Source organism: Bombina bombina, chromosome 2 (genome assembly GCF_027579735.1).
Source record: "Bombina bombina isolate aBomBom1 chromosome 2, aBomBom1.pri, whole genome shotgun sequence".
NCBI lineage: Eukaryota > Metazoa > Chordata > Amphibia > Anura > Bombinatoridae > Bombina > Bombina bombina.
The window spans coordinates 1,063,881,194-1,063,900,925 of NC_069500.1; the positions used below are offsets into that span (position 1 = coordinate 1,063,881,194).

Below are 19,732 nucleotides of genomic sequence, written 5' to 3' on the forward strand. Positions count from 1 at the left end.
AATAATTTTTTAGACCATTTTAGCGTGGATCCATGCAGCTTTATATGTATATGTATATGTATATTTTGTGATTATATGTAATAAATCCTCATTTTTTACCTTAGCCTCAGTATTGTTGGCGCCTGAGTACACCTTTCACATTTCTGTCTTCACCTAGTGGTAGCTAGGTACCACTGTCTCAGGCATATAAGGTTTGGTTGGCGCTGGGATATACCTTCCTCCTACTCTTAGTTACTGATCCTAGTAATATTCTAGCAGCCACTACATCGACATTTATACTGACAATTTTTCTGGATTATTTGGAACATATAGATATGGAGTCCCTAGCCTCACTTCGCCAAGATGTATCATTTAATGTAAATAAGCAAACTAAAATGATATGTGTTGAACTAGACGAAGATGAAACTGTAGACATACAATCTATTTTTAGGGAATTGGAAAAGCTTCTAATTTCAGAAGTAAAATACAAAGCAGAAATTGCATTTCTGAAAAAATGTTTGGATTTGGAAATTATTCCAAAAGGGCTCATGACACATAAAGAATGTGCTTTCCCTCTATCAGACCCCATCTCTGAGAAATGGAGACTTGTCTTAATAAATACGTCTAGACAGTTGATCAGACTTATTATAGAGTATAGAGAATCATTGGCATTACACATGGATCTAAAAATTAAAGAAAATGAAGAAATTCTAATTAATTTAGAACACTCTGGACAGGATTCCGCAGACATTATAGAAAGGAAAGATAACCTATTTAAAAAGATAAGAAAGATCAGAGATGACGTCATACAGAAAAAAACAAAAAAATTGCTAAGAGAATTAGAAAACAAAGAGATAAAAAATGATGAACACACTAACACCACGACAGAAGAAAACATAGATACGCAATTGGAAGGGGAAAAGGAAGACATAACTACACACACTAAATTAAGGGGCGATTATCAACAGGATATGGGATATGATTATGACTCAAGGAGACAGATGACTAGACAATATAGACCAAAACATGAAGACTTGAATAGATCCTATAGAAGAAATTATACAAGACCCCATCACTATATTCAAACGCCATTTGGCAACAACAGACCGAGACCCTACTATAATAATAGAGGACAAAATAATGGGAACCGGTGGGAACATAATAAAGAAAGAGAATACAGAGGGAGGGAAGAATATACACCCAGAAGAAGGAGGGAAAACTGGCACAATAGATGGGACTATAACCAGGATAAAAGACACAATAGGGGAGATTACCAATATCAATATTCACCAAAACAACAACATTACGAGGGGAGAATGAATCACTACAGACGTAATGATAATGGATACAGCTATCAAAACGAGAGGGAATTTTATCATCGTGAGGAAAATAACAACAGAGATGATACATACCACAGAAGGAACAATATGTACAGAACGCCAACTAAGAATGAAGGACCAAGTACTCATAGAAAAGATGAGGGGCATACAAGGGAAGAATGGAAAATCCAACAACGACCCAAAAAAATGGAACCACAGAAAGAACCCCAAAGATCCGCGTCAGGCATCATGACAGATCAATCTTTTTTAGGATTGAACCATACATACAGCAGAGAGAGAGAGAGAGCCCCAAGACCACAGAGAGAAACAGAACAAGACAACCCAACAACTTCGACAAGAAGAAGACACACAGAGGAAGGCGAGGAGGGGCGAAATTAAATAAGAAAGGGAGCGAGAAGAATGGAATAAACACCACGGGAAATACCGAGGGGATATTCAATTTAAGCTCGCACACCCTAACTGAAGAAGAAAACACCATTCTCAGGTTCGGTCTCTCCTTTGCACCGACGAGAAGTTTGGATAAATTCCAGACCTTCATTAACACAAAAGAATTCATCCGAAAACTCACATTAAAAAGATTCTTTGCTAAGTCAACAACAGAAAGAACAATGGGGAGCCCACACGAACAAAATGACAGTTACAGACACACATGCCTGAGACCAAAGTCATCTTTTTTCCCCATAAATAGCAAGGGGGCCTCAATTGAGGCATTTGAGACAATAGTCTGCAAAGAAATTAAGGAGCTACAATCTAAAAAATTAAAGTTGAGAACAAGAAACCTCACAAACCAACAGATCAAGACGATCAAGACACTAGAAGACAACCACAATCTGACCATTAAACCAGCGGACAAGGGTGGTGGAATTGTCATTATGGACCGAGCTGACTACAAACTGGAAAATGCTAGGATCTTGGGAGACCAAGAGACATATCGAAAACTACCCTCAAATCCGCTAGGTGTATATAAGAAGGAACTACTGCAGATTCTGGATCAGGCTAAAGAACAAGGAATATTAAGCAAGAAAGAATATGACTACATCAATATAAACCATCCCATCACTCCGGTAATATATCATCTACCGAAGATTCACAAAACATTACAGAAACCACCAGGAAGACCGATAATTTCGGGTATCGGTTCTTTGAGTAGTAACCTCTCGGAATACATTGATCTTAACCTTCAAAGATATGTAAAACAGCTACCGTCATATCTCAAAGACTCCACGCAAATATTAAACCTCCTTGAGGAGATCCCATGGGAGAAGGGCTACATCTTTGCGACCTGTGATGTGATGTCACTATATACGTGTATCCCCCATGAAGATGGTCTGGAGGCAGTTAAATACTTCCTAGATAAAGACCCAGAAGTCCCAGAGGACCAAAAAGACTTCATCTTAGATGGTATTCAGTATATATTGACCCACAATTATTTCCATGACGATGGAAATTATTACCAACAAATTTGCGGCACAGCAATGGGGACCAGGTTCGCGCCTAGCTATGCTAACTTATATATGGGCAAGTGGGAAAACATCTTCTGGGAGTCGTGCCCAGCAGGCGCGGACCTGGTCCTCTATCGCCGTTATATAGATGACATCATCATCGTCTGGAAAGGCACTCAGGAGGACTTGGACTACACTATCGAGGTCATGAATAAAAGTACGAACAACTTGAAGTTTACCTATACTTGCAGTACCAAGGAGCTGATTTTTCTGGATTTGAATATTGCAGTCAGAAATGGCAAGATCGAAACATCCACACATTTTAAAAGTGTCGACAGCAATAATTATATACATAGTACTAGCTGCCACCACAGAAGCTGGAAGAGTAACATCCCAAAAGGACAGTTATTAAGGATTAAGAAGAATTGCTCGACAGAGGAAAAGTGGGGAGAACAGGCAGAAATCATTAAGAATAAATTTCTAGAGAGAGGGTACGACCAAGACGCATTAGATCAGAATATCCAAGAAGTTGCAAACATAGAAAGAAAGGAACTTCTAAAGTACAAAGAAAAAACATCTATAACAGAAGATGACCGCCTTAATGTGGTGATGATCACAGAATATAGTGAAAACAAAGATATAATTGAGCGAATATTCCAAAAGCACTGGCCACTATTGCAAGAAGATGACATAATAGGCGATAAACTGCCATCAAAACCAAAATTCGTATATCGAAAGACGAAGAATTTACGAAGTAAACTGGCCCCAAGTATAGAAAAGAAGAAGAAGCAGGGGATCTTAGATACATTTGGGAAAGAAGTAAAAGGTTTTTTCCCATGCCTGCTATGCAAAGCATGTAAACGTGGAAAGAAAGCCACCACATTCCATAGTCACATCACCAAAGAAGAACACAAAGTGAATGAATTAATCCGATGTCAAGATGCAGGGGTCGTTTATATGCTACAATGTTCATGTGGCCTCCAATATATAGGCCAAACATCAAGAATTCTAAGAGATAGAATACGTGAACATTTACTACTAATTGAAAAGTTAAATACGGATACAGTGCTGTACAGTCATTTTTCAACCATACATAAAGGTAATATTAAAGAACTATCCTTTATGGGAATCCAAAAGATCCAGAAAGACTGGAGAGGAGGAAACTATACAAAGAAATTACTGACCGCCGAGTCAAGATGGATCTTTAATTTGGATTGCCTCCACCCAAAGGGATTGAACAATAAGGAAGATCTCTCCCACTTATACAATTTGATCTGATTATGTTCACCAAGAATCTTCAAAAAAACTCTCCCCTCTAGATATAAATTGGAACAAGGGTGAAATGGAGTCTCCCCCTCAGATTTAATGAAATTTGAAAGTCCTACTGACAAGTATCCACTATGACAGCTAGATACCTGACCTCCAAATTTAACTCCCCCACAGCTCTCTCTAAAACTCCCTGTCAAGCCCCCAGTAATTTGGGATATCCACCAAAATACAGTGGTGTAGCACAGGACCAAATCAATCTACCCAGAGGTGAAAGTAAACATACTGTATACTCCTAGTAGCCTTTCCAGACAACACCAGCGATATTTTTATCCTGATATTTTTATCCTTTTATCTTTATCCTTTAATTTTATTTTTATGTATAAGGAGACAAGAAAGCAAACATAGATAATTTAAACGCTGCCTAATTCAAAGATAGACAATCTGGAATATGATGATCATCTATAAATAAATAAATAAAAAATAGAAGGTTTCATCCTTCCCAGTAATGTTAAGATCAGTAGTAGAAGTGTCCATATTGTATATGCCTACAGCCCGAATATAGACATTAAAAATATCCATCCTATTATGAGTAAAGAAAGAAGTAAGTTCATCTTCATATAATCGCATGACACTTTATCTAGATAAGATGAAGGAGCCAGACTAAAAATTAACTTCATCCAAAAATTACACTTCATCCAGATAAAGATGAAGACGCCAGACCTAAAAGCCAGATCTGGCTGACTGCCTTTTAAAATAGAATATGATTAGTACTTAGAATGATTACCCTCCCCCCTCCTCCCCCTCCAACTAATTGGACAAGATGACAGAACCGCTGTCAATCTATAGTCGATAAGAAATTTTATACTATGTATGAAAACAATTTAAAATAATTAGAAATTTTTGGAAAACCACTCACAGTAAGGGATAAGTATATATGTATTATACACCCTTAACAGTGTTTCTGATTACATTTCTTACACGTAACAAACAAAACATGATATGCCCATTATCTGTTATAAGTTATTAACACATTTTCAATAGCACAAAAAGATTTGAAAAGCAAAAAGCATCTACAAATGTTATAAGATTCATTAAGGATTAACACTTTTATATTCTCAAACAGTATAAAATGCTTTTGAAAAGCAACCTAAGTCAAACATCTCGATTAAAATATAAGGTCTCTCAAACACTTTATATATTGTTTACAGACTATAGAAATTGTTTGAGCGAACATAAATATCCCCCCTCAATAACAATAGTAACATCTGCAAACAGCGATGGAGTTAAAAGAATATCCAGTACTATGTATACAAATAGACACCCAATCAGAGTTCAGGGGACCGGACACACCCTCACTATTTACAAAAGGAAGAAGGCTAAGAATCGCGTACCGCCAACCAATGACGTCACGACCAATGGGATCCTTAGAAAATCGGAACGCAGTAACTCGCGTAATCCGATCATTACACATACCCCTTACCAAATATTCTAACAGAAGAATAATCTCGGTAATCAATAAGAGGGCAATCCTTAGCAGGGGAACTAAGAGCTAAACTGTTTTAATTATAAATCACGGACCCAAACCGGAAGTGACGTCATTAGGTACACAGAGGCTAAGGATTGAAAGCAAACAGTGAAGATAAAAAGTAAAAAGCAAGAGGTAATGTAAATAAATATCTTACAGGAGGATATCACAACTTATAAAATAAGACCATTAACAATATTAATGTGAAATATAACTGTTAACGAAAACCGGAAGTCACTAACTGCTTCCATTTCCGGTCACAATACTAAAGGCCCTATAAAAGGCCAACATCAATAGCTTACCATTCAGTCTTGATAAAGGCCTAAGAGAGGCCGAAACGCGTAGACCTGGTAAGCTCTATTTCATTAGGAGGATATTTCTGAAAAGGTTTCACACATTGTGTCTCATCTTCTCTTCGCAGGTTTTTTTCTGTTATTATTATTTTTATTTATTGCTATCTTTTGCTAATTTTTGCTATTTTTCTGTTGGATTTTTATATTTTATTATAATTTTTATTTTATTTTTTTTTTTTTGTGTGCACTGAATGATATACCACACCGGATAAGCACAGAGAAAATTGACTTCTACTTTAATTTTTTGGACTTTATATTTTTTGGACATTAACAGGACCTCTGTAAACCATTTAGGACACATTTAAGACACAGCACAGAATTGTTTTGTATTTATATTTTTTTGGAATCACATTGGAATTTGTTTGGAACATTTTTTGAACTTTTCAGGTTTTCAGCACCCCACCCCCCCTTTTTAGGGGCACCGTACACACTGTCACAATATTTTTTATTTTATTATTTCCACATTCTCCAGGATTTGCTATGTTTTAATTGTTGCAATTTAACATTCATCACAAGGTCACTTACATCCACTATGTAACTACCACCAGTTTAATTTAGTCCCTCAGTAACTTTTAGGGACCAATTGTACCGCAGTGGGACACACTTAACAGTCTGTTCCTCACATCTATGATAGATTGTTTTTAGATTGTTTTTAGATTGTTTTTTAATAATAATTTTTTAGACCATTTTAGCGTGGATCCATGCAGCTTTATATGTATATGTATATGTATATTTTGTGATTATATGTAATAAATCCTCATTTTTTACCTTAGCCTCAGTATTGTTGGCGCCTGAGTACACCTTTCACATTTCTGTCTTCACCTAGTGGTAGCTAGGTACCACTGTCTCAGGCATATAAGGTTTGGTTGGCGCTGGGATATACCTTCCTCCTACTGATATGTACGAAAAGTTCTACTTTCAACCTTCAGAAAAGTATATAATTTACAATTTCATTTACTTATGGGGTTGAAATAAATAAGTTTTCAAGAACTGTTGTGCAGCGCAATCCATTGTCTATAGTCTGCTCTAGCTTTCTCTTTTTTCTACAATGAGTGTATTTATGATAAATCTCTTGACTAGAAGAGTGGAATGATAAACAATATCATTGCGAGGCAGATATATTGATGCAGAGAAATAGTGAAATGTCTTATGGTTTTTATGTTCTTTGCTATTTCTGAGTTCTTTATTCTTTTGATTTGTATTCTTTCTGTAAGTTTACTGCCTTGTATCTCTTTTGCCAGCCATTAATAAATGGGATATTAAATGACAAAAATCATAGAAGGCTTTTTGCACAGGAACTCTAATCACTCAGAATGGGGGTTGCTATCTTTTTTTTTTTTTTTTTTTTTTTTTTTTTTATTTCCTTTTTTTTTTTTTCAACAAAATTTTATTGAAAAGTGTTACAAGGAGGATATGACAAAACAAACATTATACATGAATGAAGTATACATGAACAGACTTAGTACAACGGACCATAAAATCTAATTTTATATAATAGTAGTAGGATTATCCATAAGACAAAAAAGTTGCTATCTTTTTTAAAGTGCTGTGGTGGCGTTGTTGTATGGGTATTTCTATAGTTGCGGGGGACAATCTTAATTATGCACATTTTGTTAGGTAGTTTGGTGCTCTGTGAGTCTAATAAATCTAGAGAATATTCAAATGTATACATTCCTTATGGTTACTGTTAAATAAATGAGGAAGCCTTTGGGTGGAGACAATGGGGTTAATTTAAGAAATGCTGGGCGTACAAGGGCAGACATCACCAAACCTGTCCACCTTAACTATCGGCTGCAGGCTCGCAACATGCTGTGGCCCTGAATAGGTGCTGGGATATATAAGGAAGGAAGCCTGCGTCTGGGATAGCTGGAGAGAAAAAATAGATGATATGCTGTAGTCAGGGGTAGAGACAAAGATCTAGAATCTTTTCCCAACCCAACCTTATGATTTCTTCCTAAAATCATAGGTGATTTCCAAACTCCTTCTTGTGTCATATTCATTTGACATTCTTAAAATAACTATTTATTTAACTACAGCAAAATTAGCTAGATTGCCACAAGGCATTTTAAATCTCCTTTGTAGTGTACCAGAAATTTTTAAAGCCCCCTTGTAGCGTACCAAGACATCTAAAGCCCTCTTGTAGCGTACAAAGACATCTAAAGCCCCCTTGTAGGGTACCAAGGCATTTAAAGCCCCCTTGTAGGGTACCAAGGCATTTAAAGCCCCCTTGTAGCGTACCACATGTGTTATTTACTTTAGATGTATAATATGTTCATTTTAGTTATTTTTGCAGTGTTTGGAGGCTCGGACCCAACCAGTTTTAATAATCCTACATTTGCAACCTCAAGTAAAGTTAATCAATGTTGGACTGTGTCCTTCTTTCCTAGATAAGGATTCTTTTGATTTGGTTGTACTTGTATGATGGGACAACCATGGCGAATTGCTCCATAACTGCACTCAAACTCTGATTGTTTTTCTTTTCCTTGTGGTCTGTACATAGGGGTACAGGGTTCACTCCCTGTTTCATATTTTAATGTTGTTATGATTGTCATGTATAAGTAAGTTGCTTACTTATTTTTATTTAGTTTAAATTAAAAGTTATGTTTTATATCTTAAACTTTCAGGCAGACAAATAGATTATGAAGTGAGTGCTTTGGTAAGGTGCTTCTTTCCTTTCTCTTTCTTATTATAGATTGCCATAATCATTTAATTGCAAATTTATATCCTACACAAGCTTACAGCAGCTGTTTACCTGTCCCAAAAAGTTGTGGATGAACAATTATGTAATCTGTCTACCTCCACTGACTAACATGATAATTCCTAAAATAATCATGATAATCTGTCCAAATCTGAATAGGTCAAATTTTTGGTAAAGTTAAGGGGAATTTAACTACAGCCAACTTTTAAGAGGGAGAGTAAGTCCCAATCGTCTACATTCCAAATTCCGTAAATACTCTCATCAATAACATAAGAATGCTATTAGTTTCACCTGTATTTTCCATTTTCTTAACAGGTTTTCTCTTTTTAATCTACACTCTGTTACTAAATATGAATATATATATATATATATATATATATATATATGTGCACTGCTTTGTATACAAGACTCCAGTGATGTGCGGTGAGGTCAGTGGTTGGTGAGGCACTGGCTAGTATCACACCCAGATAATTACATATATGAACCCAATAGAGATTCAATTGTTGAATACTTAAAAGTCTGCAGAAACCCTCAGACGCACACAAACAGAAACATTCAAAGACACACACTCAGACATACACAACAAGGAAAAATCTCTACATTTGTATGCTTAATAGAATATTTTTTTTTAGTTTATCGCACTTTCAGAGAAACCTAGGCCTTTAGCTAATTTATTGTCTCCTACTACCCAATTAGCAAAGGACATGATTCACTTTAATAACAAAAAGATGCAAGCACTTCTAATTTTCTGTTTTATAAATAATAAATAAACATGTTATGATTAAAAAAAAAAAAGTATTGTCCCTACATAAGTAGTTAAAATAGTAAATTATGTCCCTAAAGTAATTTTTAAAATACTATTAGTATCCTAATAGACACATGGCTTTTTTTTTAAAGATAAGATGGAGAGAGATGGCTTAAAAAGGTGATCAAAAAAATGCAGGCATTTTGTTAATGCTGTCAGTACACTCTAATTTTTTACCACAATTTTCTGCCACTCAGAAATCAAAAGTATAAATAAATATTGTGTTCAGTATAATTATATAACATTTTTATGAAGGCTTTTTAACACAAATGTTATAAACAACTGCACTCTGATTATAAGGGGTTAAATGCTTGTAAAATAAATACTTTACCAAGGCTGTCCCGCCTTAGCACTTTCACATGAGAGCTAGTGGAAAAAAACACCCTACTCTCACGCAAACCCGATCACATATTCTAAAGAGTTCTAACCCGACATGAAAATAGGAATATTTCACATTACAATGTTCTTCAGATAGAAGAATATGTTCTATTCATTCATAAATACATATTTCTATAATATATCTTATGATTTTTTGCACAAATATATATATATATATATATATATATATATATATATATATATATATATATATACAAAACATGGGTGGGGTCAGCACTCTCAGGCTGGACCGGGTACACATCCTATGACCCTGCAACATGCACAGCCCTGGGTGCAAACCAGCACTCTCAGGAAGCTGCACTGTTACCAGAGCCACAGGCAGTCAACCCCAGTCAGGCCTGGGTGCAAGGCCCAAACAAGGAAAATTACAAAAAATAATATTTTTTAATATAAACACACAGAAAAAGTCCAGCACTCACTCACAAGCTCTCAACTAAGATAAAAAGCAGCAATGGAAGAATTATACATACTGTGTATGTGTATATATATATATATATATATATATATATATATGATTCTCAATTTAGAAATACATAGCACATATTCTGCTATCTGCAGAACATTGGAATGTCAAATATTAAAGTAATCACACAGTATAAGACTTTATTAAATATGAATATTGCATAAATATGCTTTTACATGTTTTCATCCACTTTACTGGAAAGGGCTCCAATGTACTTATATATATGTCTATATATGTTTACATATGTATTTATGCGTTTATATGTGTATATATGTCTGTAAATACATATATACAAATATAAATACATCATTGTATACATATATAGAAATGTATATATGTATACATAAATATGCATCTTTAGACATGTTTATCTATGTATTTCTATGTCAAAACGCCCTTTGCCTGCCTTTTTTTTTTCTAACATCTGAGACCTCGTATATTTGAGCCCTTATAACTTTTGTGTGCAAAATTTTCTTTTTAATAATTTATTTTAGATGGTGTTATTATGAGTGTAACTGTACTTTGTAATGTATTTTTTAGGTGTTTTGTAACACTTTTTTGTTTCATAAAACAGTTGACCAGAGTTCTGAGGACACGCTAACCCGACATGCGTTAACTTCAATTGCGTTCAAGCGATTGCATTTACTTTAAACGTGTAATACGAGCGAAAAACCTGATGCACGCAAACACCTGTGATAAACCTCTGATCATTTGCACGCAACTATTAGCCCTCCACTTGTAATCTGGCCTAAAACTGCTACACTATTAACCCCTTAAGCAACATAAACCCCAATGCAACTTAACCCCTCTACATTATTAACCTCTTAAGCTCATAACCCCAAACCAACCAATCTCCTCTATGCTATTTACCCCTTAAGCAACATAACCCCCAACACAGCCTAACCCCTCTTTACTGTTAACCCCTTTAAGCAATCTAACCCCTCTACACTATTAACCCCTTATGCAACATAAGCCCCAACACAACATAACCCATCTACACTAATCCCTTAAACAGCCTAACCCCTCTACACTATTAACCCCTTAGAAAATAAAATAAACCCATTCCACAAAATAAAGAACAACAAAAAACCTTTACACAAAATAACAATTAAAATAAACAGCAAAAACAACACCATTACACCCCATTACATAAAACAAACATAACATAACATAAACAACAAAATAAAACCATCACACAAATAGCCAATAAAATAAACAACAAAAAATCTTACACAAAATGAAAATAAACATAATAGAATATTTTTTTTCTATTGGTTGATTAAAAAAAAAATAGAACTCCTTCTATTGGTTGATTTTAAAGTTCCAATGTATTTCTATTTAATTAGTTTTGTTCTCTTTGTATTGTTTGTAAAATAGTATACCTAGGTAAGCTCAGAAGCTGCTAATTGGTGGCTGCACATATATGCCACTTGTCAATGGATTTTAGTTGGCTACCAGTAGTGCATTATTGCTCCTTCAACAAAGGATATCAAGAGAATTAAGCAAATTTGAAAAAAGAAGCAAATTGGAAAGATGTTTTTAAACAAAACAGCTACTATACAATGTTTTAACTGATTTGAATAGAGCCCACAATTAAACAGAACTGTTTAAATTTAGATTTAAAAGTATTCAATATATAGTTGTACAACAATGGAATAAATATAATGACAGAGCTTGTGTTCGTAGTCAATAGAAATATCTCTTCAATAAATGTCTGTAGGAACAAAGTTGATGTACTCACTACAGTTATCATTAAAAAAAAATAACAATAAACAATAAACATGTAGACTATAACTTGCAGAGCAGAAAACACTGTCAGTATGATATCCAAAGGTACAAATAAAATAAAAAGCTAAATCAAACTGATTAAATTCAATAATTCCATTATCCCTCAACCTTTTAACATCCTTTCTCAGCAGTGGTTCTGTCTTTTATATTAGCACAAATGAAATACAAGCTGGTCTGATTCTTCCTCCCTCTTATTTTGATCCCATAACGTGCCTCCAAGTCTCACAAATAGCATAATATAGGTGTATCTTCCTATTTATAAATTTATACACAAATTCTTCCATCAATGGAGTGTATTAAATCATTTCTAAGATTTGCTCACATAAGGGATTTTCTCACAAGTCCCAGTTTTTCAGCTAAGGAAACATATGCACAAAGAAATGTCTAGCGCTTCCTTAAAACCTTCAGACACCCCCTGTAGTATACTGAATATTCATATTTATTATGGAACATATCTGGAATATTCACTTCCACAGCAGTTGAACTCCAGGTCTATATACAGTATGTTATGCTGTTCCTTCCTACCCCAACACAATTATACCACAATTAGCTTTTAGTATAATAATTTGTTCAATGTTACAAAGCAAATTTTTAAATCTTATAGGAAGAATAGCGGGAATGCCAGTCACCTGGCTTTAGTCCTATCCCTCCCCCTATTTATATGAGTAGTTGTAGTAATAACCGATTGTGTGTTATTTTTTTAAAATTTTTTTTTTTAACCCCTTAAGGACCAAGGCCATTTTTCAATTTCTTTCCCTTAAAGACCAGGGCTATTTTTACATTTCTGCGGTGTTTGTGTTTAGCTGTAATTTTCCTCTTACTCATTTACTGTACCCACACATATTATATTCCGTTTTTCTCGCCACTAAATGGACTTTCTAAAGATAACATTATTTTCATCATATCTTATAATTTATTATTAAAAAAATTATAAAATATAAGGAAAAAATGGAAAAAAACACACTTTTTCCAATTTTGACCCCCAAAACCTGTTACACATCTACAACCACCAAAAAACAACCATGCTAAATAGTTTCTAAATTTTGTCCTGAGTTTAGAAATACCCAATGTTAACATGTTTTTTTTTTGCAAGTTATAGGGCAATAAATACAAGTAGCACTTTGCTATTTCAAAACCACTTTTTTTCAAAATGAGCGCTAGTTACATATATACCCATTTTGGTATATTTAATGCCACCATTTCACCGCCAAATGCGATCAAATTTTAAAAAAACTTAAATTTTTTCGCAATTTTAGGTTTCTCACAGAAATTATTTACAAACAACTTATGCAATTATGACATAAATGGTTGTAAATGCTTCTCTGGGATCCCCTTTGTTCAGAAATAGCAGACATATATGGTTTTGGCGATGCTTTTTGGTAATTAGAAGGCTGCTAAATGCTGCTGCACATCACACGTGTATTATGTCTAGCAGTGAAGGGGTTAATTAAGGATCTTGTAGGGAACTTGCAGGGTTAATGTTAGCTTTAGTGTAGAGATCTGCCTCCCACCTAACACATCACACCCCCTGATCCCTCCCAAACAGCTCTCTTCCCTCCCCCACCCCACAATTGTCCCCGCCATCTTAAGTACTGGCAGAAAGTCCCCCCTCTACATTATTGGGGGCCATCTTGGGTACTGGCAGCTGTCTGCCAGTACCCAGTTTACAAAAAAAAAATTTTATTCCCCCCCCCACTTTTCTGTAGTGTAGCTTCCACCCACCAAGACTAAACCCCCACCCCCTCCCAGATCGCTTCAATTATCTATATTAAATTTTATATCCCCCCCTCTCTCCCTCTAAATTTAAACTAAATCTGTTCCATAGTGTAATGGTTCCCACCCACTCCCTCCCCGTGCACGCGCCCGCCCGCCTCCCCCGTGCACGTGTGCGCGTCTGTGCACGCCCCCAGCGATCCCGCCCACGATCCCGCCCACGATCCAGCCCACCTCTGCACAATAATCCACCGATGGCCGCCCACCCACCTCCCATGTCGGCTCCCACCCACCAACGATTGCGGGCCATCGATGTCCGGTGCAGAGAGGGCCACAGAGTGGCTCTCTCTGCATCGGATGGGGTAAAATGTTATTGCAGTGATGCCTCGATATCGAGGCATCACTGCAATAACCGGAAAGCGTCTGGAAGCGATCAGGATCGCTTCCAGCCGCTTTCAACCCCAACATCGTACAGGGTACGTCGCTGGTCTTTAAAGACCAGGTTGTGTGCGACGTACCCTGTACGACGCATGTCGTTAAGGGGTTAAATGATTTTTTATTGAGATAACTCAATAAAAACAAAAAAACTAAAAACAACAAATCGACATACATAGGGAATCAAGCGTGTACAAAAGGTACCACTAATCATGCTACGATGGTTATACATGTGGAACAGTTGGAAGTGAGATTGTTAAATAAAATATAACATAGAATAATTAAAGGCTTTTAACAACCTAAACATATGATAAGTAGGAGAAAGCAATGAGACAAATATCTTAGGTTTCTTGGTACCGGTATAACAAGTATATCTCATTTCCAACCTGACTTTTCTCATTTTCTGTTTTACATCTTAAAAATCAATATCTCTCATAGTTTATTAGATCCAAAGGAGAAGGAAGGTAGGTGGGAAAGAGGGGGGGGGGGTAATAGTGGTGTATATTTACTAGTTTCAGGGGGGAAATTTCTCGATCCAGGGTGTCCAAGTCTCATAATAGGTGTCCATTTTGTCTAATATTGAATAGGAGTATGATTCCATTCTTAGAAGGAAGTTTACTGTTGTGATAATCTGTGTTATGAAGGGGGTGATAACAGTTTCCCCGCTTTCACTATTGCTAGTTTTGTAGACATAAGTATGTAGGTGATTAGAGATTTTTGAGCGGGGGTAATGTCGGAAAATCTAAGTGAAGAAGACATGTTTGTGGACTAAGTGAGGGAGTGATATTTAAATAATTTAAAATGCCAAAGAGCTGTGTCCATACTGGTGTAATTTTAGGGCAAAACCACCAAATATGGGCTTGAGTTCCTAATTGGCCACAGCCCCTCCAGCAAGTGGGGGGGGGGGGGTGCTGTAGATCTTGTGGAGAGCGGCGGGGACTAAATGCCAACGGACCGTAATCTTATAATGCAGTTCCCACAGTGTCATACAGTGAAGCAGCTTTTTAGTGAATATTAGTTCTTTATACCAAGAGTCAGTGTCAGCGGTGAAATTCAGTTCCCTCTCCCAAGCTACATGTTGAGAGAATTTATGTTAAGGGGTTAAGTAAAATGTCATAGTGGAAGGAAAGTGTCCCTTTAAGCTTGTGAGTTTGTGACCATCTCTGCTCCCATCCCGTAACAGTTCTGAGGTTCATCTTTGGGAATCATCTTTGGGAATCTCCACGCTCGGACCATTGAGCAAAGCTGAAAGGTTTCAAATCTCAGTGTCATTGGAGTGTGTAATTTACCACAAACTGTATTATAAGATAATGTATTTGTGTGATCGTATAAATCCGAGATATAAGTAGCATCGAAATTTTTCCAACTGGAGATATGAGAATCTGGGAGACAAAAAAGAGCACTAGCGATTGTTTGTCTCGGGGATGGGTGAGGGGCAATAGTAGGTAGATGCCTAATTTGTTCCCAAAAATGTAGGGTGTCCATAATCACTGGATGGCTAATGTAAAGATTTTTCCGACAGTGAGATGGAATCCAAGGTAAGTCTACTAAGCGTAAACCTGGTGGGAGGAGAGATTGTTCGACATCCTTCCAAGAGGAAAGACTATCAGTATGACCCCAACTCATCAGATGGGTCATCCGGGCGGCTTGATAGTAAAGAATAATATTTGGTAAGCTGAGCCCACCTTTGTTACAAGCCCTCTGTCTGGAGGTCCTAGGTCTTCTATCCTTCCATACATAGCTAGTGATTAGGCTCTGTAACTTATTGAGAATGGGCCTAGGAAAATTGATCGGAAGAGATCGGAACAGATAGGTTATTTTGGGTATATTAAAGACATTTTAATGGCAACGATCCTACCTGTCCAGGAGATTTCACAGTATTCCCATGAGTCTAGAAGTTTCCTCCATTCTGGCAGTCTATCCGTGTAGTTCTTAGTGATGACTGTGGTTGTGGATGGACTGAGATATATACCTAAGAGCTTAATGGAATTAGGTGACCATTGAAACTGGAATTTTCTCTGTAAAGACGTCAACTCACGTGGCGGTATATTAATGTGCAGAGCTTCTGTCTTAGATATGTTGAGTTTATAATGGCTCGGGGCGTTAAAATGGGTGAGTAGTCTAAAAACGGCCGAAGGGAAGTAGACGGATTAGTAAGGAGGAGCGTGACATCATCCGCGTATAAGGTGATTTTATGTTGAGACATCAGAATAGGAAAGCCTGTAATATCTGGGTCAGCCCTAATAGCTTGCGCTACAGGTTCTATGGAAAGAGCGAATAAGAGTGGGGAGAGGGGGCAACCCTGTCTCGTCCCGTTTGGAAATTTCAAAACAGCTAGACTGAAAGCCAACTCCCCTGACTTTGGCTACTGGATTGGAATATAGAGCCTGTACCGATCATATAAATTCATCTGGTAACTTAAAGGTTCGCAGGGTTTCCCATAAGTATTCCCATCTCACCCTGTCAAAGGCTTTCTCAGCATCTAATGCAGGGTGAGCATAGGCGTCTCCCTCCTTGCCCCTTCAACCAGAATGCCAAGTACTCATCTTGTTGCATCCGGGCCCTCTCTTTGGGGGATAAAACCCACTTGGTCTGGATGGACCAAAGTGGAAATAATTTTGGCTAGGCGATTCACGATGATCTTGGCATAGAGTTTAGTGTCTATATTGAGCAAGGAGATCGGACGATAGCTACCGCACTCTTACCAGGTTTGAGTATGGTTGTGATCGTGGCCTCTAGGAACTCTTTCCGAAAGTGTCCTTTATTTTTAACTCCATTGAAAGCTCTACAGAGGATAGGGGAGATCAGGGAGTCATGGGTCTTGTAGAATTGACCAGTGAAGCCACTTCTTCAAGTGAGATTGGGGAGATAAGAACGGGTTTATATTTCGGGTCAAGTTGTGGGAGGTTCAGGGATTGTAAAAATAAGCTAATGTTGTCCGTGGGGAGTAATTGGGCAGGGTCGGAAGACTTTAAATTATAAAGTTTATAGTAAAAGTCTCTAAAAATTTCCCCTATTGCTCTCGGGGAGGTCTCCAGACCACTGCTTGAGTGAAGATTGGTAATGTTAGCTTGAGCTGTTCTATTCCTTAATTTCTTTGCTAATAGTGAAGAGGCTTTGTTGCTTTTGTAGTAGTATATTTGCTTAAGCTTTTCTAAGTTGGTTTGATTTTTATTAACCTCTAATATTCTTATCTGTTTAGAGATGTCAGTGATTTGGGCATTTAAAGGTACAGTATAAGAAACAGCTTGCTTTTCAAAGATCTGAGTTGGCAGTTGAGGGACTCCAAGGAAGCTCCTTGCATTTTCTTCATTTGAGAAGCTTTTGCAATATAATGTCCTCTGAGATATGCCTTCAGAGTGGCCCATAGAACCTCAGCTGAAAGAGGTGGAGTGTCATTCATAGCTAGGAAGTCAGAAATGATATCTTGTGTTTCTATTTTAAGTATAGGGTTAGTAACAAGGAAATCTTTAAGATGCCACATAGACATAGGAATGTGAGGAGATTGCATGCCTAGAGTTATAGAAAGGGAATCGTGATCAGACCAAGATATAGACAAGGTTTTTGCCTCCATGACGACTTCTAGGGTGCGAGCCCCTAGGAAGAAAAAATCAATCCGAGTGTAGGATTTATGCGGAGCGGAGTAAAAAGTGAATTCCCGGACTCTTGGGTGAAGGGCTCTCCACACATCATATAAATCATATTGTTTGAATAAATTTTGGAAGGCGACTGAGAGGGGCTGTAACGTTCTTTCAGTTAGGGATATCTTAGGGCCAGCTCTGTCTAAGGAAGAGTCACAAATTAAATTAAAATCCCCTCCCACTACTAATTCTCCCTGTTTAACCGCTGACACTGAGTCCAGTAGCTGTTTGAAAAATTTGATTTGTCTCGAGTTGGGCGCCAAGTAGGGGCTGTAGCGTTGAGTTTCTCTGGCTTTTCAAGGGTAGAGTTAGGTTGATTGGTCTGGTGCAGCAGCTTCAATCATTGTAGTAACTTGAGTCCCTGTTCTGGGGTTGTGATGGCGTAGGAAGAATCTTCGAATTGAAAAAAGAGCTTAACTGGAAATCCCCATCTGTATTTAATGTTATTGTTGTGGAGGCATTGAGTGACTTGTTGAAATAGCTGTCTTCTGGATAAGGTGTGAGAAGATAAGTCTGGGAATATCTGTACAGCCTGAAAATGATCTTTCAAGTTCTTGTTCTGGAAGGATGCTCTAAGGATTCTCTCTTTAAATGTATAATAATGTAGACAAACAATAACGTCTCTTGACGAACCTGAAGGGGAATTTCTTGGTCTGAGAGCTCGGTGAGCCCTGTCAATAAGGTTTTCCTGAATTTGCGTAGCACCCAAAAGTTCTGTAAATAGAGCCAGGAGATGTTTAGGAAGGTCAGCAGCGCTAATCTCTTCTGGGATGCCTCTTATTCTAATATTGTTACGGCGTGACCTGTCCTCTTAGTCCGCTATCTTGGACTCTAGATCTGTGATCATCTCAGCAAGAGATTGGGTGTAGGCAAGAAGATTGGCGTGATCTAAGTGTAGGTCCTCCTGTTTCTTTTCCAGCATTTCTGTTCTCTTGCCAAGCGAGGAGATGTCTCTCTTAAGTTCAGTGACTGATATCTTGAGCTCTTATTTTAAAGAAGAATAATGGGAGTCCATCTTGTTCGATATCTCTTTAATGGATTCTAAAATGGATGTGGAAGTGTGGGCAGGTCTCTCATTAGAATGAGTTAGGGCCCTAGATGGGCCTTTAGAGGATACAATTGAGTCCCTCAAGTCGTCGTCCCACATATCTTGTTCGTATGAATTTTTATTGGAAAAATGGTCTGAGAGAGTCCGTTTTGGGAGGCCACTATGTTTCTGCTTTTTCCTTTTGTGAGTGTGCCATACTTTGTGTAGCAAACAATAGTCACCAACACCTACTCTCTAGGCCTAGGTGGGCGAAGCTCCAAGTTAGGGTCAATAGCGGCAAAATCAAATCCAGCACCCCCCTGCAAGGGATACCTAGCCGTGCATGTTGCAGATGAATAGATTTAAGTCAAGGATTTGTCCTAAAAGTTTCCCTTTCTCTTTTCCTATCCTCCTCTCCTCTTCCCCCCTCTTTTTCACTCTTTTCCTCCTCCTTTGTTAAAACACTTATAGGCTGATAGCTGACTGTCTCTCTCCTGGGGAAGTGGCTCTCTGCCTAGCGAGTAAGGAAAAAGGAGTTTAGGGTATGACCCGTAGGCAATGAGGGCCGACGGGAAATGAGGGAGAGAAAACAGGTAGCTGTTGTATATGGGAGCCTTGAGTCAGTAAAGGGAAAAGAATGCAGCTAGGTTATACTTGAAGTCTGATTCTCAGGTGCTGCAAATCAGGACAATAAGCCGTTTCAGTATACAGAGTTACTTCACAGGGTAATCACTTCAACAAATGACGCATAATATAAATAGCAAAGTGAGCTCTGAGGGATCTGTTGGTAATCAGAGCCTCAGAGATTGTATACAGTCCTGTGTAGTGATCTAAAAGTCTGTATATCAGGAAGCT

The 19,732-nt window shown here is 37.4% G+C and overlaps 1 protein-coding gene and 1 long non-coding RNA gene across 3 annotated transcripts in view; both read left to right on the top strand.

Moving 5' to 3' along the window:
• LOC128650034 (uncharacterized) overlaps positions 1–6,898 on the top strand; it is a 33,830-nt gene extending 26,932 nt beyond the window's left edge. Inside the window, exon 2 of the long non-coding RNA XR_008400714.1 lies at positions 6,819–6,898. This is a non-coding gene — a long non-coding RNA (uncharacterized LOC128650034). The remainder of the gene's footprint in view (positions 1–6,818) is intronic.
• The window catches only part of LOC128650033 (microsomal glutathione S-transferase 2-like), a 141,611-nt gene that overhangs the window by 36,617 nt on the left and 85,262 nt on the right, over positions 1–19,732 (top strand). The gene's annotated exons all lie outside the window — the stretch shown is intronic.